Raw genomic sequence first — 22,130 nt, forward strand, 5'->3', positions numbered from 1 at the left:
TTCGTTATGTGCCCTACAATCGAAATTTTCAGGTATGGGCCCCTCAGTATTCTCTTTCTTTCGCTTAAAAATAAATGTGTGGTTTCATAAAATAGTACATGAATATTCTGTTTTATTTTTAGGAGAAACACGTCACTGAACTGTACATCATCATTGCCCTCTCTAATGTTCGTCAGCTTGACAACTCTTCCACGTATCTCAAGTGCTTTGCTCTCTCTCTCTGGCATAGTTAACCCTCACCTTTATTTCATTCTTTCTTAACAGCAGCATATTAAAGTCGTCCATTTCAGCGTTGAACTTCATGATTTATGTTACTGTAATTTTTCATAAGTTAGGGCTATGCTATTAATAGCTTTCTGTGTAGCAGCCCTACTTCATTTCTATATATGATAATATTGTTTCTGAATGAACATATAACCCTTTAATGGTCTACTGTCACTTCCAGTTTCAGAACTGATGAAGAATTCGTTAGGTTTCCGTGTTTCGTGTCGAGGACCTTGGGAAGTACAGGCACATACACTAGAATTAAGGTATTCTTATACTGCTGTCTTCAGTTGTAATTTAAAGAAAGCACCAATCATCTCAATGAATTGTGTCCTGGAAGGCATAACTGGGAAACCTTTTATCGTCTCTGAGCTAAAGTAACTGTGTGTATTCCGCTTTACTCACCACAGGGCGCATACTCTGGAACCTCAGCCGAGTCTGCTAATATAATTATGTATGAAATGATGTGTATTGTGATCACGGAAGCATGACATTTCCAGATGTTAGCCTCAGTACCTTGTACAGTTGGCTTCAAGATTTTCGGTACAGTCATGCTAAACTGAAGAGACAACTGGCAACTTCCACAACGTAGTTGCTAATATCCCCATGTTTGGTGAATAGTTGCTAATATCCCCATGTTTGATGAAAAATAACTGTTGCCTTGTAGTTTATGAAACAGTCTCCAAACATATAATCTCGTGACAAAAAAAAATACCATGTTGACTGAAGTAGTCAGTGAAGCATTAAGATGAATCTTTGCATAATGAATTGTTGTGTCTAAAGTGGAAATGATGATTAGATAATCATGGTCATACTCTTACAACGCTAAGGTTGCTTTTCTAGAAAGCTTATTTTGCCAATCATCCAACTGCTGGGTTATCGGCTGTTGACCTGTAGATCTATTGTAAGGACCTCGGTACAATGACACTACCATTAAAGTACTGCATGTGATAATGTGTCATATATGACTTAAGTTCCATCATTATGCAACATGTCCAATGGGAGTTAGGCACAGATTTATAGGCTGATGGCCCCACATGCCTGATTATACTTCAGATGTTATTACAGTGTTTAAGAGAGATAAGTTCATAAAAAAATTATAAATACTATTTCCTCAAATTTTGAATGACAAAATATTTTGTCATTGGCCACTAGCTTCAGTTTTCCCCTTTCGTTTATTTTGTTATTAGGTAATTGGAACTTAAACGTCAGGATAAACGAAACTTCAAGAATTTATATATATATATATATATATATATATATATATATATATATATATATATATATATATATATATATATATATATATATATATATATATATATATGTATATATATAGTCACAAAGTGTCCCAAGTACCTAGTTATTACTCTAACAAGCATAGAATTCAAATTTACCTCCCTTACAGCCAGATACATGAACTCTCATAACAAACAAAAAAAATGTGACTGAGTAGGCTACTCAAAGGCAACAGTGAACCCTTAAAAGAATGATCAACAATGTGAGGTATCAAAATATCAAAACAATTGTGAGGTATTAATACATACTAAAGTTGATAAAAGGGCATCACTCCATTACTGTAACTGTTTCCCAGGTTAGAGTCACATCAGCAAAATTGAAGGAACAAAACTATTGTCACCATGACTTATTGGCAAAGTTATTCCCAGCAAAGTTACTCCTACCACTGGTGGTTAATAAGTGAAACACTATTGTAAAAACTTTAAATACAAGAATTTATTTTTAATTCAAAATTAATAAATCAAAATTCACAATTTTACTTTGAAGAAAATTTACTATTACTTGAAAACACAAAACTTAAATAATGCTTGAATTTAGATAAGAAACAAAATCAAATTATCAATCTGTTAATATGTGAAACAAAATTAAGTAAGCAAAAGTTAAAACATCAGTGTGAAAGAAAACTAAGTAAATAATTTGAAAATGCAAGAACATACAAAAATAAGCAAAACTGAAGCATGTAAAAATTAAATAAATTCACTAAAAAATCTTACTTAATTGACCGGTCTAATAAACACAAATCAATTTAAATAACATTCACTAAATTCCTAATCACTTTGAATAACATGTCTTCATTTCAAAATAAGCTTTTAGCCATGGTTAAGCTTGTAAAATTCACCTTACCTTACACAAGCTTGTGAAAGTTTTCACAAGATTACCCCAATTGCAGCTGCTTGAAATTCACTAAACACACTTTTCTGATAGGCGCCGTTACCAGTATATACACTTATAAATCTAAATGTAAGGTCTCACAGAATCAAAGCGGGGTGACTGACAGTTAATTACTTACGTTATCTGAGAGAGAGAGAGAGAAGAACTTCTCTTTTTAAATCTAAACTGCACAGTGTCCAGTCTCTTTATGAAAAATGATTTCTGTATCCAGTTACAAGCAAGTCCTCATAAATCATTCAAGCAAAGTAGGATGATGTCATGTAAAACATTTTGGGACCAAGACCCACAGAATATTCTAAAATGTTTTGGAAACGGGACACAAAAAGCATGTGGTTCTTCTTAACATGAATTTTGACTACGTGACTTTTTACAGGAAACTGTAAACACTCAGCATCATGATAAAAATGAAAGAAATCATGTAACCGACATGCTTAATAAACAGACGAAGGAGTGTGAGCCTTCCCTAATCTCGACTGTCAACATGACTTAATTGCTTGACTCACAAAAAAAGTGATTATGTTGACAACTCCAGAAACACATGTTCTGGATAACAAAATCTTCTCCTGCTCTGTGTCATCTAAGCGATTTTAAATTGTTAAGTTATCTAAATCATTAATATTTGTGAGATCTGACATTATAAAGACATTTTTACATAATTATTACTATTACACAGAATACATGATAACTAGAATACTAAATATAACATCATGTAAAGATACACATTTTTAGTTAAAGAAAATAGTATGAGATTCCTCCCCCCCAGAAGATTAATTATTCCGAGTTTGAATCTAATGATTCCCAATGGGATAAATAACCTGCAACTACATTCTTTAATGAAATGTGTTTCACTTTTACATTATACGGTTGCAGGCATGAAGACCACCTGGTTTCTTCACTAACATACATGGAGAACTGTAATGACTTGAACTGGGCTCTGCTAATCCATGGTGCAATAAATACTCGACATCTTCCTTCAAAGCATCTCAATGAAAAGGTGATAGGTTTTCCATCTTCTATGATCTTTATCTCATGCTGTGTCAGATCGGTGTGCCCTAGGTATATTTGCAAAATTTTCTGGAAACTATTAATCACTTCACTTAATTCACCACTTTGCTCAATACTCAGATGTTTTAGTTTATCAGCTCCCAATTCTTAGCCATCATCGTCCTCTGTAGATGAAGTTGTCTGTGTCACTGAAACTGTTTCAGTTGTAGTCTCTGAGAAGTAAGGTTTCAAAAGATTTACATGTATCTTCCTCTATCATTTGCTTCTTACTGGTGTTTCAGTTACATAAGTTCGGTCACTTAAGCTCCCTATTATCTTATAAGGACCTTGAAATTTATTGGTAAGGGGAAATCTTTTCACTGATAAGAACACTAGTACTTGCTGTCCTACACTAAAACTTATTAGTTCAGTCTTGGCATCATATCTTCTTTTCATTTTCTCTTGACTTTCAGATTGTCTAAAGAGAATTTTCTAATTTCTCTTAACCTTTTCCTCAAGTTGTTTACATATTCTCCTTGGATTTCCTCTTGATTTTCTTCCCAATTTTCTGCAAGAATCTTCAATGGACCTCTCACGTCTCGACCAAAAATCATCTTATTAGGTGAATATCCCATGCTTTCTTGATAGGCATTCCTAACTTCAAACAACATTAAGGGTAAATTAGCATCCCATTCCCTCCCTGACTCATAACAGTACTTTGTTAACATACTTTTCAATGTATGATGGAACCTTTCCAAGGCTCCTTGAGTATCTGGATGATAAACTGTTGATAACTGTTCGTTTCACCCCTAACAAGTTCATCACATCCTGGAACAATTTTAGAAGTAAAGTTTGTTCCTCTGTCAAGTTGCACAATTTCTGGTATCCCAAACTTCGAGAAAAACTCTACCAGCTTCTCAGCAAGTGCCTTGGCACTTATACTTCTTACAGGAATTGCTTCAGGATAACGTGGTAACAGTGGCACGCAGGTTGTGTGATGGTGCAACCGAAGTTGACCAGAATATGGTGGATAACTGTTTGGTGACACAGGGACCACAAGACAATAATGATAACTGATATTCATTTCTTTTATTTGTTTTTGGAAGCGGCCCAACCACATCTATAATCACCTTGCTAAAGGGCTCTCCTCTGACTTCTATAGGTTGTAGGGGGACTTTCTGAATGGTTTCATTTGGTTTTCCAGCTACCTGGCAGGTGTGACATTCTCGACAAAACCTGCTAACATCCTTGTGAAGTCCAAACAGAAAAAATACTTCATAATCTTTTCAACAATCTTCCTGATTCCCATATCTCCAGACTCGTGTGCTACTGCTACCATTTGCTTCCTCGATAGATATGAAATCAAAATTTGATGATATTCGCCCCATTCAGCATTTCCTGGTATATCTGCAGGTTGGTGCTTCCTCATTAGCAAACCTTCCTTTGGATAATAACAGGTAGGAGTTTGTTGCATCTCTTCTTGATCAACAACTCTGAAGAACAAATCAGCCAACGTTGTATCCTTCTTCAGTTCCAATAGCTACTCTCTAGTCACTAGACCAACTTCAAGGGCTGAACTGTCAATATCTGCTAACTCAACTTCTGTAGCTTCACTACTATCATCAGGAACACCCTGACTACTCTGCACCTCTTCAAGAACAACAGATTCTTCTTCTTCTTGGGAAATCTCTTCATTGCTAGCACTAGGGGAAACTTCACTTTCCTGGAACAGCTCTTCTAAGCTCAAAGATCCTTCACTTGATCATTCTTGTATATGTCAATCCTCAGTTTCTTCACTTGCAGACGTAATTCTCTTCATACTCCTGGTAGTAACACAACTTGGAAACAGGTGGGGGTTATTCTTCTCTAAATCTACTGTAGGACCAATCCTCAACGGTAGTATACCACCAGTTTCATTACCCAGTAAAACATGCACACCTTCAACAGCCAGCGAGTCCTTTACAGCAAAGTCAACATTCCCTGTCACCAATTCACATGACGTGCAAGCGGCACATAGGAGTTACCCCTGGTCCTCCTATACCCTTCAAAATAACCGAATCTCCTGTGAGATTATTCCCCAACTATGGGTGAGCACCACGACCTACTACACTATGGTTACTCCCAGTATCACTTCATACCTTGACTGGTACCTGCACACTCCCTCCTTGAGTTGCCAGCATACCTTCATAGATATATGGCTTAAAAGCCTCCAAACTGCTCAGCCACTCACTGCTTGAAGTTACATTCCACTGGTTGCTAAACACTCAGCTTGTGTAGGCTCAGTCTTTCCTACAGTCTCAATCTTCCCCACACTGCTCTTCGTAGTCTGTTTCATCTGGCCACCTTTGACCTCTTGACCAACTGGCTTTGACTGTTGTGGTGTTTGATAACACTCTCAACTATAGCGTCATGTTCTTCTACACTTGAAGCAGACAACATTAGTCTTCTGTATTTGTCTTGAGAACTGGATGATGAGAATTTAATATTCAATTGCTGAGGGGTATTGCCTTGCACTGTAGTGGTATTACCACTAGAAGGGTTCCGAGTAAACATCTTGTTCCTGAAATTTGGATGAGACCTTATACCTGTGCGTTGTTGATTCCTATCATTATTATACTTGCCATTATAATTCATTTTGCTACTGATAATGTTATAATCTTCACTCAGTGTAATAGCATTGTCAAGTTTCTTAACCTCTCTCTCTCTCTCTCTCTCTCTCTCTCTCTCTCTCTCTCTCTCTCTCTCTCTCTCTCTCTCTCTAATAGGCTCTTATGTGTTCAGTAATTCCTCTAAGAAATTGCTCTAGGACTACCAACTCCTCAAGTTCGTCCATAGATTTAACTTTAGCAGCCTCCAACCATCATTTGAAACATCTCTTCACTTTGTAGGCATAATCCAAGAAAGTCATCTTGTCATCCTTTCTCAAAGATCTGAATCTTTCATTATAATACTCAGAGGTCATCTGGTAAGCTTGTAGCACATTATGTTTGAGTGCCTTGTAATATTTATACTGATCAGATGATAAGGCTAAATAGGCACTTCCTCCTTTACCTGTGAGAACACTTTGTAACAAGACTAACCATTTATCTTCTGGCCATCTCATACTTGAAGCCACTTTTTCAAAGTAATAAAAAACTCATATGGAGCTTCTTCTGTAAACTCTGGAATTAACTTTTGCACTCTTACCACATCAGATACAGGGTCTTGATTACCTTGGGTAGGGCTAGACGGCATCACAGGTAATGTGGATCGAGATTTAATTAACTCTATCTGCTTTACCAGAGTCCATCAATTCTTGGATTGCAATATATTTCACTTGTGCCTTAATCATATTGTTAGACACATTACCCCCACAGGCTAAGGCTAAAGCAAGCCAATGAGGTGTAGTCAGGGCTGGATTCAGATAATTCTCAGATGGAAGGAGCTGTTAAAAACTCCAGAACATTGAATAGAGCCTTTTTCTCTAAGTTACTTTAACTAAACATTTTACAATTGCAGAAACAACAATGTGGTCAATCTCCTATCAAAAAAATCCTTAACACCACCAGTATAAATCATAGACCAGAGTGAAATTTTGTTTTGTTCTCAGGTCTGGGCACCAAATTTTTAATTGTCACAAAGTGTTCCAAGTACCTGGTTATTACTTTACCAATCATAGAATTCAAATTTACCTCACTTACAGCCAGATCATGAACTCTCATAAAAAAAAAATATGACAGTAATATAAAGGCAACAGTGATCCCATAAAAGAATTATCAAAAAAATGTGAGGTATCAAAATATCAAAATAATTGTGAGGTATTTATATATACTAAAGTTGATAAAAGGTCATCACTCCATTACTGTAACTGTCTCCCAGGTTAGAGTCACAGCAAAACTGAAGGAACAAAACTATTGTCACTATGACTTATTAGCAAAGTTATTCCTACCACTGGTGGTTAATAAACGAAACACTTTTGTAAAAACTTTAAATACAAAAATTTATTTTTAATTCAAAATTAATAAGTCAAAATTCACAATTTTACTTTGAACAAACTTTACTATTACTTGAAAACACAAAATTTAATTAATGCTTGAATTTAGATAAGAAACAAAATCAAATTATCAAACTATTAATATGTGAAGGAAAATTAAGTAAGCAAAAGTTAAACCATTAATGTGAAAGAAAACTAAGTAAACAATTTGAAGATGCAAGAACATACAAAATGCACAAAACTGAAACATGTAAAAACTGAAATCAGTTCACTAAAAAACCTTACTTAATTGACCGGTCTGATAAACACAAATCAATTTAAACAACACTCATTAAAATCCAACTCCCTTTGAATAACATGTCTTCATTTCAAATTCAAAATAAGCTTTTAACCATGGTTAAATCTGTAAAATTCACTTTACCTTACACAATCTTGTGAAAGCTTTCACAAGATTACCCCAAATGCAGCTGCTTGAAATTCACTAAACACACTTTTCTGATAGGCACCATTACCAATATATACGATTATAAATCTAAATGTAAGATCACACAAAATCAAAATGGAGTGACTGACAATTAATTACTCTACGTTATCTGAGAGAGAGAGAGAGAAGAACTTCTCTTTTTAAATCTAAACCGCACAGTGTCCAGTCTCTTTATGAAAAATGATTTCTGTATCCAGTTACAAACAAGTCCCCATAAATCATTCTAGCAAAGTAGGATGACGTCATGTAAAACATTTTGGGACCAAGACCCACAGAATATTCTAAAATGTTTTGGGAACAGGACACAAAAAGAACGTGGTTCTTCTTAACATGAATTTTGACTATGTGACTTTGAACAGGAAACTGTAACCGCCCAGTATAACGATAAAATTAAAAGAAATCATATAACTGGCATGCTTGATAAACAGACGAAGGAGCGTGAGTCTTTCCTAATCTCAACTGTCAACATGACTTAATTGCTTGACTCACAACAAAAGCGATTGTGTTGGCAGTTCCAGCAACACATGCTCTGGATGACAAAATCTTCTCCTGCCACACATTATGTAAATGATTTTAAATTATGCTGTTGTCTAAATCATTAATATTTGTGAGATCTGACATTATTAAGACATTTTTACATAACTATTACTATTAAACTTAATACATGATAACTAGAATACTAAACATAACATCATGTAAAGATACACATTTTTAAATGCAATATTATGAGAATATACATATATACTGTATATATATATATATATATATATATATATATATATATATATATATATATATATATATATATATATATATATATATATATATATATATATATATATATATATATATATATATATATATATATATATATATATACATGTATAATGGTCATAGTGTACAGCCACACAAATATATATATATATATATATATATATATATATATATATATATATATATATATTGCTACGAATATACCTTAGATACTTACTTGATTGGGGTGGCAATGGATAATTGCAGCAAGTTCTTTACATTATCAAGAAATATACTGTATTTCATTAAATAGACTGTTTAAGGCAACCTGAGACAAATAAATCAAGGGGAAATCTGTGGCTTAGTGCCCTCTTCATGTGAGGGAATATTATGTAAACTCAAGGGTTCTCTTAATTAATTATATTTACATAATAAACACAGATTAGAAGAATGATGAATTACTGGGCAGATAATAATATGGGCCTGCTAAATGAATGAATTCTACACAGGAGAAATATTCTGTGCCGATGATGTCTTCATAACAGGAACATCGCAGAGGGGTAGATTAATGGGTGGCATAAGGCCATTGCACATGGGATAGAGCCGAGTGGTTCCACAGCCAGGGCTGATCTGCAAGATAGGCAAGATGGTTACTTGCAAGAACAGTAAGACACTCAAAGGGAACTGAGGGAATGCACAGATGGTGCCAAATAACTCAGTTCAACACTACATGCATAATTACATTAACACTTGATGCTTCAACACAAATTACTGAAGGTGATCACACAATGGAAATAGACAATAAATCAGACAGAGAAATAACAGGAATCGTGACCGACTAAGAAACCTTATTCCAGTACATTACCTTCTTCAAGATGATGATGTCCTCATTCAATAGGGCACTGATGCTGGAGGAGGGAATTATGGGGATGCCACGACAAAAGTATCCTGGTTCAAAGCTCGGGGTCGAACACATGGAGGGTACAAGGGACAAGCAAAGGTAAGGACATCTGTCCTTGTTGGAGTTCTGAGCACTTCTCTCTATCGACTGCTGTTGCCTCATCTATTTCTAACCTTGGGGGGTTACGCTGGGCATCCAGGTAGAGGGCGCTAAGGTCAAACTTTGCCTCGTTTTCTATAGCAAGCACATGGCATCCATTCAGACTTTGTAGAGAGGTTATCATGGCCCAGGCAGTGTGGTGCCAACTTTCTCTTTTTTGGCTCCTCCCTTGCCCATTTTCTGACGCCGTCGAGGGAGACATCTTTGAAGGTCACCTGGAAACAAGGCTTTAGGCAGTCATTTTGAACAAGAGTAGGATTAAATGCTTAACCATTTTGGGAATGAAGGAGAGAGTTGATGAAGCGGCGAATGAAAACCCACAGTTCTAGTAATTACAACAATTGAAATGAATTTTATTTCTTTCTCTGTTATGTTACAGATGTAAAAACGGGTTTGGTTGCTTGAAAAGAAGTTTCCTTCGTCGCACCTCCCCAACCAAGTTAGCATTCATACCCTAGATCTGGTGAGAATGATTACCGGCAAGCAAACTCGCTGAAAGGCTTTATTTTACTTCCCTCTCACTTCCCTTTGGTGTCCTATATTTTACTTGACTTCTGCATAGTAATTAATTTTAAGAGACAAAAACATCACTGTGACATTTACGTTAATGCAGAGTAAATACTTACTGCTAGAATGACATATTCTATCATTATATTTCTATTATGTTAAAGCAGCATATGATGAATGTCAATCAAAGTATATTCACAACGTAACTGTATATATAGTTAAAAATAATGAATTAATACTAGGTTAATTCTAGAGATACTTCATGCATTCTTAATAATAACTCAAGTACAAGTTTTGCATACATGCAGTTAGTCTGCCTTGAAGAGGCATTACAGTAAAATAAACGTGGGCTTAGTGAGGTGTTGCCATGATACTTGAGAGTGACGGTTCAGTGGCATTCGGGCGCTATAAATACAAGTGGCGAGTTTGAGGCTCGAGATTTATTACAAAATAAACAAAGAGGATAGATGACAGAATCAAGATAATCAGTGAATGTTATAAAAGATGATGATTAAATATGCCGAAATTATTTTCCCCTAGCCTATGGAAACTGGCTAGGCTCATCCTTTAGCTCAAGAAGGCCGCAAGGCAGTCAGAGGGCGCGACTCCTCTGGCAGGATCATTTGTCAACATCTGCGATAATGGCACTGTGCCAAGTTGGCACTCATAGTAATAACTAATGGCTGTGGCATGTTGTATTTTAAATGTATCATGCTGTGATAGGCATGAAAGGGAAGTCATAGGACTTATAAAATTGGAATATCTGTCAATGGCACTCTATATTAGCAGAGGGAATTCAAGTAAAATGCGGGCCTGGGTAAGGCATAAAATAAATGTGAGTAATAATAAAAAATAAGGAAAGGGAAATGTTAAAGGAAAAGAATAAATTACAGAGTTATAAGGAAAATAAATAGGTGAAGAATCCTAGCATCCTCTTCTGGATAGAGGTGCCTGAGTCTTCATAGGATAAAGGGATGGCACTGTGCCAGTTTGGCACAGGTGCCAGGAGGGCTCGGTGGCTCTCTTTAAGCTACTTGGAATTATCCACGCCTGTGGTATTTCTTCCATGGACCTCCTTTAGGTGGACAGTTTGACTTAGCCGGGAAATCGGTGGAACCGAGCCCAAGGAGGGTATTTGAGTGCTACCTGTGTTGGCTTGCTTGACAGCCAAAGCAGGGGCATTCCTTACAAGGTCTGCTACAAGCCATCACAGTTCATTGAGTTCATCGGCCATTTGAGACACAGCAGAATCCTTACTCATGGTTGTGTCTGTGGCAGTCAGAGAGGAAGAGGTTGTGGAGGGCGTGAGAGGCTTGCAGGTTACAATGACCAGCCCAGGCACGGGTTGTGAGGCCATACCTTTGGGTGAGCTTTGGCTGTGGTCGGAAGAATCCATCTCTCTTACTGGCACTGGTAGCCAAGCCAAGCCAGAAGGCGAGGGGGGACCTGGACTGGGATCTCTGGAAAGATCGGGGACTTGCTCTGGCATTGGTATCATATCAGGAATTTGCTCACCATTTGGGATGGACAGGACTTGGCACTGCTCAGTGCACCCAAGTGACACTGGCAGAGATTGTGACTCAAATTTTGGATCTTCTGGGGGGAGCTCTACTTGATGCCTTGACACTGGCACTGGTGCAGGATCAGCACTGCTCAGTGCACCCAGGTGACACTGGCGGATATTGTGAATCAAGTGTGGGTCCCCCAGAAGGGAGATTTATCTGGTGCCTTGGCACCAGCACTGGGGCAGGGCCTGGCACAGGACTAGGCTTTGAAATGTCTTCAGATGGAGGTGGCCCCGCTCAGTGTACTAAAGTAGTACTGGCAGCGGGACAAATGCAGCCGAGTGAGGCTTACTCATGCCTAATGAATGGTTTGAGGGGTCTGGACCTCAAGATTGTTGTAATTTAGAGGGGACTGACACTGCGCATGGCGCTCAAGTGGCAGTGGCCGTGGGGGTTGAGGTTTGTTTATGCCTGATGACTGATTGGAGGGGTTGCCACCCCTGGAACGACGAAATTTAGGTGGGGTCTTAAAATCTTGCCCCAGGAGGATGTCATAACCTCCAGGAATATAGCTGACTACTGCAAGTGTACATATTTTGGAGTGGCGGGGTCATGTGACTCTCAGTTTGACACTGGGAAGTATGAACTTTATATGGTTTATACCTTTGATTGTGACAAGCTTGTGTCGATCGATCTTAGCCGTGGCCACCGAGAGATTAAGGTCTGGTCAATGGTCTGTGACCGTAGAGGTTAGAGGCCATGGTCGCGCGGTTCCTTACCCTTTCCTCCCGGAGATAAGCGGAAAACAGTGAAGCAGCGCATTCAGTTTGTTATTCTATGATGAAAACTTCAATAGAAAGAGGGAAGTAAAACATCTGTAATAATTAAATAACTATTTATTCAATAAAGAGATACCCAGGTTATGAATAGATAATGAAAGTAAACAGCAAGATTCTATGTAAATGCTTATTGTTGGAACTAATAATAATAACTCATACTAGAAATTATAGTAATGATCATAATAATAATGATGACGATAATAATACTAATTATGATGATTATAAAGATAAATAAAAGGTCAAATAACTAGATTTATGTAAATTAATTTGTTAATGTTTCCAGTTTTCTTTTTTTACATTCAGTTTTGTTAAAAGCCAGTGATTCATTTTCTCTTCGACAAAAATTATTCAAAAGAGAATATGTTGCAGCCCATACAAGCATTCTTTCAATTTTTTCTGTGATGTGACTGACCTGCGTCACAAGTATCAATAGAAAATCCGGCATCATCATTAGCAATAGCTTTTAATGTCACTGCTAGTGCCACATTTCGGTGTTTTTTAGAGCTTAGAAAACTTTTCATTTGTGTGAGCTTTTTAATAACTAAATTTGTATACATGATAATATTTACTGCACTCGCACTTGGATATAGGAGGGAACCTCTGCTGACACCGTTTATGTAATTGTGGCTTTGGGGAAAATCCTCATCACTTGTTTCTGTAGTGAGTTCCTTGCAAAACTTACACTTTAATCTCATATCAACTGTGTAACAACAGTAACCCGCCAAGTATACAATTATTGGAAGAACTTCACACTCATCAAAGTCTCTTTTTACAATATTTACATCTATAGCCAAGTTTTCCTGCACATTTTGTTTCATTTCATTCCATTTACTCTCGTCAAACTGAGATAATTTAACAGGCTTTTCATCCAAAGATAACTCTTGTTTTAGCAAGGAAATCATTCTGAGTTTTTTCTCGGACTCAAAAATCTGCCTTACAGATATATTATAATTACCACCTGACATTTGACGATATTTGCTAAATCTTGCTTCCAAGTTACCGGTGTGAAATTTTCCTGGTAAGATATAATCCATTTTTAACTCTGAAATGCAGTACTCTGTTATTCCGATCATTGCTTGTGTTGTCCTGGATGCTGTATGGCTGTGAACGTCTCTCTTGTTAGGTTTCCTTTACCTGTTTTGATATCATCCCAAACTTGTAGCCGTAAGTCAGAGTTTTTGAGAAATTCGTATTTTTTATCTCCATCTTCATCAGTTAGGGGTGTGGCGTACGGATTATTCAGTCTTTTACCTTTGACTTTGACTTCACATTCATTATCGTCCACCAAGTACGAATTACTTTAATATGATGGGCTACTTCAGCGGAAAATGGCAAGAAGTTTTCCTTTCCAAATGATAAAAGTGCTTCAGTAATGTGTTCATTGAAAATTTTCAGAACCAGATTAACGTTCTGCTTTTCAAGGTTTAACGGCCACAAAGCTTTCTGTGTTAAACCATATGAATGTTTCAAAAGGGATTTTGCCTCTAAAGAGTACAGCTTTTGCAAGGTAATTAATGGAGCACAATATATTTCAATATCTTTTTCATAATAATGGCCTGTAAAAGAAAATTGTGGAAATCTCATTGTTTTCTCATTACTATCTTTTTGTCCAAACCAATTATTTCTGAGGCATTTAAAAATATGGACCGAATCAAACATAAAGAAAAGTGGTCGACTTATTTGGAGAGGGTTTGGGTATACTATGGATAATTTAGGTGGATTAGCAAAAAATGACATCGCTTTACTATTGATAGTATTATTGTCAGTTATGACTACAAGTACAGTGAAACCGATGTTTTCTAAACCTACTATAACTTTCCTTATTATAGCATGCAATGTTTCAGCTTTGGTGCATTTTGTGGGTATATGTACAACATCCTTAAACGCTAACTTGATGCTGTGCAACATAAAAACCATTGCGCTGGTTGCTGCTGCACAGCTGTCAAAAGCTGAGCCCACAATGCTACCCCCTTTGTAATCTAAATAGGCCTTTAAATGAATTTCGTCCAACAAGAGATTCACAGTTTTATCGTTAGGTGAAAGGGATTTGAATTTTTGTTTAATGTAGGCAAGAAAATTTTCGTCATGTTGTTCAATGGATGGACTGAAGTTTTTTTAATCTAAAACCCTTTTGATTGTCGAAAAACTAGGGAGGATTACATAACTACTATCTCTCAACAGTCTATACCCTTGAGGCGAACAGTTATACAGCAGTGATGAAAATATTACAAATTCAGAAGAATATTCTAGCCTGTTAAGGGTCATCAAATGCAACTGCTCACATATGAATGTGATTGCTGAGAAAAATTTCGAGTCCTCGTTACGAATGTTTCTCAATAATGAAATGACCAAATGCAACACAAGGATTACGTTAAGAGAATCTTATGAATTTTGCTCTACATCAACAGCCTTAAGTTTATCCAATACCTGTTCTAACTCAATAACGTCATTATAGTGCAGCAGATAATTGCATATTTCATAAGAATCGTTCAGATAGTGAAACAAGCATGAAATTTTGCACAAGTGCTCTTTAAAGTTCCCTCTATCAGAAAAGGGCGCTGGCCACGCAAAAAATTTAATATGGCGGCCAAATTCCAAGATGGCGGCCAGTATCGACAGATTTTGGCTAATTTTTCACTAGAATGGCATGTATTTGCTTCTAGCAATATGGTAAAGCTCTTCCATACTATTTCTTGTGAATATTATGTTTCTGTAGCTTCCAGTACAGTTTACCTTTTAAATATGGGGGCTATATGGCTGCCAAGAAAAGGTAGAAACAATAATTATAATGAGAAATAATGCCCGTTCAACAATTATCGTTTTAAGCATGGATCTTGGTTTCTGTGGTTTTAGATCCTAATGAGGCCATCTCTTTCGAATAACTCATCAATTTTGAAGGAAAATTAATAAATGTAAAAGAGTGTATGTCTGCACACAACCAGGCACACTGGTGACATCACTGCTGTGTAACTCAGCATGGGGTTCAGTGCCAGCTAATCCAGCTTTACTAATCCTGTAGTCTTAGACTAGTAGTTGTAGTATAGTGTAGTTTAGTGTCCCAAATGCTTTCTAACAGCCCCAGACCAGCTATAGTTAGATAGCCGCACCTGAATAGACAGGATGTGCCAGCCGGGAGAGCCGAGCCAAGGGTATGGGGGCTGTACATGATGGTTCATGTACTTACCCGGATGGTGTACAGATCACACGGGACTTAAATGGCACTGGATGAATGATCGGGCTAGGTGTAGGGAGACCGAACCTAGTTGAATCCCATACAGGAATGTGTGCTTTGTTTAAGGTGGTAAAGGATAACCCTCGGCCTTAATCAAAAGTGAAATCATGGCAGAATGTGATGCCAATCCAATATTGAGCAGTAGAAAAACAAACTGAGTTTGTGTTGTCTTTGTCAGAAGGACAAAAGAGGTGAGCACTTGACATCACCTCCAAGTCATCATGTCCTAGACCATGATGGGTACACAATGCTGGCAAGGAACATTCCCATGTTCAGTGAAATTAATGAAATGCCACTGATAATGGATCCAGCAAGGCTGGATGAAGGTGATGGCATAGAGGCCACTCTCAGGAAAAATGCAGCAAAATACCATGTGAACTGTCGCTTGTTGTTTAACAACACTAAACTGGACCGTGCAAGAAAGCGACAATCCAATGACCAGACCAGCAACACTGAGACTAGTCGTGCAAAACTGCGCCGAACCAGTCATGACAATGAAGTTTGCATTTTCTGTGAGAAAGTGGCACCTGCATCTGATCTCAGACAGGCTAGTACTAAGGGCCTTGACTTGAAATTGCGTGAATGTGCAGAGATATTTCTAGTGATGGCAAGCTCCTTGCTAAGTTGACTGGTGGGGATGTCATTGCACAGGAGTTTAAGTATCACCATGCCTGTCTTTGTGCCCTCTACAACAGAAAAAGGTCCTACCTGAGGAGCCTTGAGAAAGACCAAGGTAGCACTGAGTCAGAATCAGATGTGTATCCACTAGTTCTGTCAGAACTGATGACATACATTGTTGAAAACAACCTTTGTTCAGATGATCCAGTCACATTTCGGCTGGCAGATATTTGCCACCTCTACCAACAACGTCTGGAACAATTAGGTGTAGAGTCACCAAGTGTAAATTCCACGAGACTCAAAGACAAACTTCTGGCAGAAATTCCAGAACTTGAGGCTCATAAATCTGGCAGAGATGTATTACTTGCATTTCAAAAGGATGTGGGAAAAGCACTTGCTCAATCATCTGATCTTTCAGAGGCAGTTATCATTGCTAAAGCAGCAAATATTCTCAGAAAGTCTATACTTGATCATCAGTCACGGTTTGATGGCACATTTTCTGAGGCTTGTGTACGAAATTCTGTGCCTCCTCTCCTGCTCCAGTTTGTAGGGATGGTTGAGCATGGGGCTGACATCAAGTCACAGTTACGATTTGGAGCATCAAAGTCAGACCAGGCCATTGCACAGCTCATGCAGTTCAACTGCTACTCCCGATACAAAGAGGGAGCAACAACTCATAGACACTCCAAAGACAGAGAAACACCATTCCCAGTCTCCATGGGACTCTCAGTCTATGCCAAAACCAGGAAGAGAAACCTGGTTGAAATGCTACATCAGTATGGCCTCAGTATCTCTTATGACAGAGTACTGGAGGTCTCTGCACAGTTAGGAGATGCCACAGTTAGCAAATATGTGGAGGAGGGTGTGGTCTGTCCCCAGTACTGCGAAAAGGGTTGTTCACCACTGCAGTGATGGACAACATCGACCACAACCCATCTGCAACTACTGCCACTACCTCCTTCCATGGAACTAGCATCTCCATATTTCAGCACCCACCAAGGAGAACACTGGACAGGAAAGACAGCAACTAAAGTTTGCACCTGAGAAAGTGAGGTCGGTGCCTGAATTGCCGGACACATTCACAAACATCTCACCAGCTTCCTTTCAAACAAAGAACCCTGTGCCACCAAACACTGCAATACCAAAGCCACCCACAGATATCTTGGGGCCACAGCTTGCACTGAGTATCAGTGGCTAGACAAGGTCATAGTCACCCAGGAAATAGATGATGCAGTGAATCTGACGTGGTCAGCTCATCACGCTTCAATGAAGAGAAGCCCAGAATTTGAAGTAAACTATAACTTCATTGCTTCCTCTCCTGCGTGATCAGGCTCATTCTGTTGCTACGATCAAACACGTGATGCAGAAAGTGCAGGATGTCACTGATTTTCTGAACCCTGGCCAGATACCATAATCACAGCTGATCAGCCAATCTATGCCGTAGCAAAGCAGGTGCAGTGGCAGTGGCCTGACAGTCAGTATGGCGAAGACAAGTATCTGGTAATGTTTGGTGGTCTGTACATTGAGATGGCAGCAATGACATCTCTGGTACTCTTCTTCATGGCAGTGGTTGGACAGGAGCTCTGGTGGAGGCAGGAGTTGCTTCATCTGGAACTGCAGAATCCTTCCTGTCAGCTGCAAGTGTAACCAGGACACGGCAGATGCACCAGGTTACAGCCTCTAGTTTGTACAAACTCCTGAGGACAGCATACACTGACTACTGTGCTGAGAAAGCAAACAACAATGAGCAGGCATTAGAGTTTGAGGAGTGGTGTGACCTTCGAAGACAGCAGAGTCCACAGTTCCACTTCTGGCACATGGTGTTGTCTATGGAACTTGTGATATTCCTACTGATCAGGTCCTTCCGTGAGGCCAATTTTGTCCTCTACTGCCAGGCATTGCATGAGCTGATACCCTACTTCTTTTCCAACAATAATACAAACTATGCTCGTTGGCTGCCTATTCACCTCAGGGACATGCTTACCCTAGAGAGTTCACACCCAGAGTTGCACAAGGAGTTCAAGGCTGGCAACTTTGTTGTGCACAAGACCAGTCGCCAGTTCTCAGCAATGGCTCTTGACCAAGCTCATGAGCAGACCAATGCCTTTTTGGCTGATGGCGGAGCCATTGGGCTGACTGAAGATCCGTCAGCACTCAGAAGATGGATGGTGGCTGGCCCAGAGATCATCCGCTTGGTGTCTGCATACGAAACAGAGGTTCAAAGTAAGGAGTCTAATGAGCAGACAACACACCATGAACAAACACCTCATGCGCAGAAGACATTCTTGGAGAGAGTCAGCAAGCTGTCATTGGCTTTGCAACACTTGGGAAGTCCTTTTCAGGAAGAGAGCCAGGATCTGTATTCCATTGACAACAAAGACATTGCCCACCCCAGCTCAGCAGAACTTCTACAGACACACCTTTGACAGAGGCCGCACTAAATTTCAGAAGTTTTCAGACTCTTTGGCAAACAATGCAGTCTCCTCTATGAGCCGATAAAGAAGAACAGAACTGACTTCTTCAGGCAAGAAGCTGCTCCTGTAGAACAGTCAAAGCAGAAACTTCTGAAGGAGGATTGCCAGCTTTTCTCAAAGCTATTTATATCCTGTCAGAGCCGTGAATGTGATCTGCAGGAATTCTTCCAGCACGAGAATCAAACATTCCCAGCTTCCCTTAGTGAGGGTGGTAGGCTGTACACATGTCAGAAGTCTCAGCTGACCTCGGTCCTAGAGAGTCATGTTACACTAGAAGACAAAGAACCAAAGACTGATGTCCTCATTGTAGATGGATCAGCTTTGGTCCATGCCTTGCCACCAAAGAAAGGAAAGACCTTGAGGGCTATGCACTTTGCGACTTCTTGCCTGTGATACAATCCTATAGCAGCAAGTACACATCATCACATCTTGTATTTGATGTATACAATACATCCAGCCTCAAAGCTGAGACCAGGCTCCAACGTGGTCAAGGAGGAAGGCAAGGTGACAGACAAGAACACAATTCCATCCAACTGGCGCAATTTCCTGAGACACGATGCCAACAAGACAGAGTTGTTCCAGTTCCTGGCAGACAAAGTTGCCCAGATGTCTGCCACAAATGTTGTCATTGCCACGAAAGGGTCTGCTGTCCTCAGCACTCATGAGGCTAGTCTTCAGGGACTGGAAAAGTGCTCTCATGAGGAAGCTGACACCCCATCTTTCTCCATGCCAAATATGCCACAGAACATGGAGCCAAGACCATCACGGTTAAAGCAAATGACACAGATGTTCTTGTCGTTGCAGTCAGTGCTTTCTCCACTCTCCACAATCTAGGGCTAGAGAAGCTATGGGTGGCATTTGGCCAAGGCCAGAGCCTGCGCTGGATTGCTGTGCATGACCTGTGCAACTCTCTGGGCCAGGAGAAGGTGAATGGCATGCTCTTCTTCCATGCGTTCACAGGCTGTGATACAGTGTCAGCCTTCCGGAGCAAGGGCAAGAAGACCACCTGGCAGACATGGGAACATCTTTCCAGAGGCCTCCACTGTGTTCTCCAAACTGAGTCACTACCCTCTCAGAGTGGAAGAGAGTGACCTGAAGGTCCTGGAGAGGTTTGTCATACTTATGTATGAAAGATCCAGCACTGCTGGCACTGTGGATGAGGCTAGACTTGATATGTTTGCCAGAAAACAAAGGGCATATGAGGCCATTCCACCAACCAGGGAGCTCTCCTCCAACACACCAAGCGTGCTGCGTACCAGGCTGGTTGTGTGTGGGGGCAGGCCACCCAGTGTCAGCCACAGCCAGAGAACCCTGCTGAGTGGGGATGGCAAAGTCTGGTGAAGCATGGCAAGTCCTCTGAGCCAACCAACTCGCCCTTAGCCAAGAGTTGCCAACAGCTTACCAAATGTGGATGCAAAGCAGGCTGTCGGGAAAGGTGCAAGTGCTACAAGCTGGGTCTTCCCTGCACAGCTCTGTGCACTTGCAAATGTGAAGTCTAGATAAATATTGCCCTCTCTTCAGTAGATAATCTAGCTTGAGCATCCAACGTGTCATGCTATGCCTACCTTCTTATCCTCGAATTTTTCAAAGGTGTAGGTTGAGAGACCTATACATAGATTGGTTGCGTTTAGTCCGTATTTCTCTTCTTTTCTTTTTATGGTTACAGTCTTAGACACAATGTTGTATGTGACCATACCATTACTATTTCAGTTGAAAATAGCATATTAGTTAAACTGTCTGATCACATGAATATACCATTAAATAAAAACATTTGGTCTCTATGTCTGCTAGCGCTGTGGATAGAAAAAAAACTTTTATGGCAACCATTTTGTACGCCATCTTGGTTACAATTCATTTAGTAAGGGTTTTCAATAAAATGTGTGGTATGGAACATTTTTATAACCTAAAAGTCGAGGTTTAAAAAAAAAAAACTGGCATATTCCATCCAATAGATGCTCCCAAACCAGTGAATCTCAACATAGATGGCGGCCATTTTGAAAAATAGCCGCCATCTTGAATTTTCAGGTGGCCAGCGCCCTTTTCTAAGAGAGCTTAGTCTTAGGAATGTTTGTGCCAAATTTCATGCTTGTTTCACTATCTGAACGATTTTTACAGCAATCTGCTGCACTATTAACCTGAGAAGGAACTTTATAATCTCGTAGCCTTTTAACTTCGACACCTTTAGCAAACGCTCTGACTGAACAGTCGGCATTTATAATCAATGACAAGAGTATACGATGTTCAGGGGTATCCAAAATCCTACAGATGTTTACATATCCTTCTCGTTTTACTACTGTCCAGTATGGTGTGTCTAGAAAGTCTAATTTTTTTATATGAGTTCTTCTATGTTTTTGAAAGATTTCTCTTCTTTGAATAGATTATGGGTTGCAATGCTGTCCACCATTGCAGTTTGTAAATGTCTTTCGTCAAGCCTGGCTCTCTTCGATTCTGGAGTTTGTCTTACGTGGGCAGCAGAGGTAAGATATGAAGGGCAATTCGGTAAGAGCGATGGTACGCACCAGAACGTAATCGAGGTTTTGAAAATCTTGCAGTGACTTTCTTCCCCGTCTTTTCATCAAAATGCGAAGTTTCCCAAATGATGGCCCCGGACTGGAAATGCATCTCGCATACCTACAAAGAAATATACTGCATTTCAACAAATGTCCGGTTACATCATTCATGCTCAATGAAAACAAAATAATGTTTCATGTGTCTATTTCATAAACTGTAAAAGCATAAGTATAGCAAAAGATTTTGAAAAACATACACGTAAATACACACACACATACACACATATCGTACAAACCTTGAACGTTCAATATTTGAAGCAAGCATCAGTATTTGATATGGTTCCCGCTTATTTTTATTGCAACAATCTGTGTTTTCTTCACTGATATGACGTAGCATTATGATTGTTTTAGAAAGATTAGAATTGTCCGATAAACAAGATTCATTTACGTAGATCAAAAGCAATAAGTTAACATTGTTTACGCTATGTATATCTAATCGGTTTTTCTCTTTCTTTTTTTTTTATATGTCGACAATGAAAACTAATGTCACTAGGAACCCACTGTACGAAATTTAATTATTTCTGACGAAAGGTTTGTTACAATGTAGGTTCCATTATACCGACTTAACAAACAGATGCTAGCACACGCACATGCATCAATGTTCAGCCGCCCACAGGCATGAACGTACACACACACACACACACACACACACACACACACACACACACACACGCTAC

This window comes from Macrobrachium rosenbergii, chromosome 3, assembly GCF_040412425.1.
Source record: "Macrobrachium rosenbergii isolate ZJJX-2024 chromosome 3, ASM4041242v1, whole genome shotgun sequence".
NCBI lineage: Eukaryota > Metazoa > Arthropoda > Malacostraca > Decapoda > Palaemonidae > Macrobrachium > Macrobrachium rosenbergii.